This window comes from Leptonychotes weddellii, chromosome 3, assembly GCF_054177405.1.
Source record: "Leptonychotes weddellii isolate Sample4059 chromosome 3, ASM5417740v2, whole genome shotgun sequence".
NCBI lineage: Eukaryota > Metazoa > Chordata > Mammalia > Carnivora > Phocidae > Leptonychotes > Leptonychotes weddellii.
The window spans coordinates 133,443,349-133,448,154 of record NC_138371.1 but is presented as its reverse complement, the minus strand read 5'-3'; the positions used below and the strand labels follow the sequence as shown (position 1 = coordinate 133,448,154).

At 39.2% G+C, this 4,806-nt stretch overlaps 1 pseudogene; it reads left to right on the top strand.

Moving 5' to 3' along the window:
• Nucleotides 1–3,825: 3,825 nt before the first annotated feature.
• Nucleotides 3,826–4,795, top strand: LOC102733613 (mitochondrial 2-oxoglutarate/malate carrier protein pseudogene; annotated as a pseudogene).
• Nucleotides 4,796–4,806: the final 11 nt, after the last annotated feature.

The window sequence follows — 4,806 nt, the reverse complement described above, 5'->3', positions numbered from 1 at the left end:
TACCAGAATTGCTGCAACAGTCTGTGGGGTACTATCTTTGATTCCATACTCACCATCGTAAACCCACACTTCTATTTGTTGCAAAAATGTACTTTGAATTATATTACTTGACTGTTTAAAATCTTTCAAGGGCTTCCCCCTATATGTAGAATAAAATCTGAACTTGTATTCATACCCTTCTAAGAGCTACATATCTGGCCCTTCCTGTTTCTTCAAATTCATGGTTCTCTAGATATCATGGTGCTATTTTAAATATGCCAAGCTTTGTCCAGCCTTGGGTGTTTTTCTTTGCTTGGAATGTTCCTTGCCAGCATTCTATCACTACCAAGATATGACTAGAATTTTCTCTTCCTTTACATCTCAGAAAAATGTCTCCTTTTCAGCCAGGATTTCTTTAACCACCTTACCTAAAGTAGTCCTTGACACTTTTAGTCCCTATATCAGCCCCCTGTTTGTTTCTTACATAGTAGGGAAAAAAAGGCCATACAACCCTAATTCAGATGTAATGAAACTGCAATCTGTTTCTGTTTTCTGCCCACCCCTCTCTTGCTCCTGTCTTTATAAATGTGCTTGGGGAGGGAGCTGCTAAGTTCTTATCTCCTCTTGGAGTGGGATATTTATTTATCTCTCTTTTGACTGTACTTATCACATCATGGAAGAGTTTTAATGTGTGTGTTAAACTTCAGAGTCTTTAAATTTTGTGCTTACTAAATTTATCTCCCCCACTATAATAGCAAGGAATTAATACGGGCAGGGACTACTTCACTCTCATTCAACATTTATGTATTCAGTACCTAGTACCAGATATTGTGTGAATATATATATATTCAGCATTTCATCATCTTTTTGCTTCTTAGAGTTATGGGTTCAGAAGTAGAATTCCAAAAATTAGACTTGCACAGATTATTTTATGCCTCAAGTCTTTTATATACCTCTGGCTATAAGCCAACTGCTATTTAAGTAGATTGAGTAAAGCACTATTTCTATAACATGTTAGTATATAGTTATCTCTATAGAGAAAAAAATCTGGCCAACTTAATTTGGCAAATGCTGGTTTTAAACAGGTAAGTAGGTTTCTTTACCACAGAAATTCTCAAATTGATATGTGAAGATGTCTTGCAAAATTCCAATTGGGTATGCTTATGTGGCCTTGAAACCCTCATTTATTTTTTAGACTAGTGTTTCATGGTACTAATATATAAAATACATTAGTTTAGTAAACTCTGCCCTAAACTCTTTTTCTAATACTCATATTAATAAATTGATATAATTGCTAGTAGTCCATAGCTTTCAATTCTTTGAAGTTTTAATGGAGGACAAGAATTATTCCTTTTCCAGTTTAATTCTGGTTTTCAATATTTTCAATAGAAAAAGATTTGGGTTACCAGTTTTAGCTTACCTAGTTGCAATAGGAAAAAAGGATTCCACACCCTATTGCTATAGGCTATTTCTCTAACCCCTGTCCCCACTCTAGAGGGGCACATGGCTCTGTCTATGTTAATTCCTTGCTATGGCTTAGAAGAGCCTAGCAGAGCACTCTGACCTGGTTATGTCAGCCCATCAGTCACCCATCAGCTCCAAATTGCTTAGCTGATTGATAGACTATCCTAAGGTGTGGGTCTTCACTTCCTCTAAGGCTGGAATGCAAAATTAACTAGTCTCACTTTATTGTCTACTTCATTTTTATCTTTCTAATAATTTCTAAGAATATCCATATAAACTCTATTCTCCATCCTCTAGATTAAAAAAAAAAAAGGAAAAAACAAATGAAGTGAAAGGTAATTTTTTTCTTACCTCATGAATAGAAACCATGTTTTCTGAAGACAAAAATACATTTATAGTCTATGAGTAAGGTGTATTATACTGCTTATTGCCAGGGTATAAGAATTCTAATAATCTCATAGACATATTGTTCTAACGAAAATAGTATTGAATAGATTTTACATTTGTTTTGAGTGAACATTTATTGATGGTATATATTTGCCTTATTTATATATCTTATATACTCTTTTAAAACATTATATATATATTTTAAAGATTTTATTTATTTGAGAGAGAGAGAGAGAGAGCATAAGCAGAGGGAGTAGCAGGGAGAGGGAGCGGGAGAAGCAGGTTCCCTGCCAAGCAGGGAGTCTGAAACGGGGCTCAATCCCAGGACCCTGGGATCATGATCCAAGCTGAAGGCAGATGCTTAACCGACTGAGCCACCCAGGTGCCCCTAAAACATTTTATATTTATATATCTTCTTATGAACATTGTATATCTGGTCATCATCTTTAATATTTTTATATATGGGGCGTTTGGGTGGCTCAGTTGGTAAGTGTCCGACTCTGGATTTCGGCTCAGCTTATGATCTCAGGGTTGTGAGATCGAGCCCCACATTGGGCTCCATGCTTAGCACAGAGTCTTCTTAGGATTCTCTCTTGTGGGATTTAGTCATATTAATGTGTGTGATTGTAATTCCAGAATGTTCCTATGTATAGTGTGCTATATTTTTTATCTATTTATTTATTATTGTTATGTTAATCACCATACATTACATCATTAGTTTTTGATGTAGTGTTCCATGATTCATTGTTTGCGTATAACACCCAGTGCTCCATGCAGAATGTGCCCTCTTTAATACCCATCACCAGGCTAACCCATCCCCCCACCCCCCTCCCCTCTAGAACCCTCAGTTTGTTTCTCAGAGTCCATAGTCTCTCATGGTTCTTTTCCCCCTCCAGTTTTATATATACATTTCACTGTTGATAAACTTTTAGATTATTTTGTCTTCTCTGTCTCTTTCTTTCTCTTTTTTTCTGTGTTAAACAATGAGATTATACAAATTCCTGTACATATTTCCTGGTACACATGTGTGAGTGGAGTTGCCGATTCATGGGGTATGAGATGGTCCATTCATTAATTTAAATATTCAATTCTTTTCAAAAGAGATGCATTTACATTTCTACCAGCAGGGCATGATAATTTCTGGATGAATTTTTCTATTTTCTGTATCCTTACTAAAACAGTACACGTTTCTTACTTTTTGCTGAAGTGGGAGTATTTCTATATCTCATGGTGGTTTAATTTGCACTCTCTTTACAAATGAGGTTGATTATATTTTCTAACATTTGAAGGCCATTTATTTTTCTCTGAGAACTACTTCCACTTCTGTTTTTTGTATTGTTGTCTTTCTCCTACCTATTGTAGGAATTCTTTATCTAATCTTGAGACTAGTCTTGATGTATCTTGCAAAAGTATCACAGTTTGTGGTTGAAATTTTCAGGCTTTTTAGCATCTTTTGATTAATGGAATTCTAAATTTAATTTATTACCCTTTATCAATATTTTTCCTTGTGGTTTGTACCACAAAGTACAAAAAACAAAGAACAAAGTTCGAAAAACTTTGAAATTTTTGTTTAATTCTGTAATGATACAGAGTTTCCCCTATATTATCTTTGGAAATTAAATTTTGTGAATGGTTTGAAGTAAGCGTCCTATTTTTTCTCATATGGGTAAGCAGTTTTTCCAACACCGGCTAGATAGTCCATCCTTTTACAGTGATCTATAATATTGCTTTTTGTCTGCCCCATTGTCTGTCTTTGTTGTGTGCAGTACACAACATAGATTATAGATCATATAAATCTTTCTAGCTATTAATGCAAGTTTGTCCAGTCATTTTCTTCTTCATGAGACACTTGGCTATACTTGTTTTTTTAACCTCCATTAACATTTTGAATCAACATGACAAGTTACCTAAAAACAAGACAAAACAAAACAAAACAAAACCCCGAACAAACAAATATTGTTGGCATTTGATAAGAAGTTCATTGAATCTATAGACATATTTGAGAAGAAATCACCAGCGCCGTGGCTACAAAAATGTGTTTAATGCTCTGATTCGAATCGCCCGGGAGGAAGGGGTCCCCACACTATGGAGGGGCTGCATCCCTACCATGGCTCGCGCTGTCGTGGTCAACGCGGCCCAGCTCGCTTCCTACTCCCAATCCAAGCAGTTCTTACTGGACTCAGGTTACTTCTCTGACAACATCCTGTGCCACTTTTGTGCAAGCATGATCAGCGGCTTGGTCACCACCGCTGCTTCCATGCCAGTGGACATCGTCAAGACCCGGATCCAGAACATGAGGATGATTGACGGGAAGCCGGAATACAAGAACCGGCTGGACGTGCTGGTGAAGGTTGTCCGTTACGAGGGCTTCTTCAGCCTGTGGAAGGGCTTCACACCGTACTATGCCCGCCTGGGCCCCCACACCGTCCGCACCTTCATCTTCTTGGAGCAGATGAACAAGGCCTACAAGCGTCTCTTCCTCAGTGGCTGAGGCAGGCGAGGGGCCGGGGTGCCAGGGCTCCCCCTTACCCGCTGCTCCTACAGTCAGTGTGCTCCCGGGGGCCTGGACTCTGCTGCCCTGGGCCCCTCTATTTATTTTCCCTCCATGGTGTGGTTCCCTCCTCTGCAGTAAAAGACTGTGGTCTGTCCTACCCCTGCGCCACCTTGCCCTCCTTGTCCTGATCCTCACGACCTCTCTGCCCCTGGCTGTGTCTCGGCTGAGGGGTGGGGGTGGTGTCTGGGAAACTGCCTGAAGCTCTCCGGCCTCCTCTGGGGTGTTAGTTTCGGGCACGTAGGACCGCGAAAGATCCTCCTTCTCAGTGGGTAAACTAAGGCAGGGCTGAGGGGACAGGAGGCGGCAGAAGCTGTCAGGGTGGCCAAAAGGCCTGCAGCGGGAGGACGTGACTCTCCACCTCACTGACGACGTGATCAATAAATTGGATTGGTGACAGCAAAAAAAAAAAAAAAAAAAAAAAA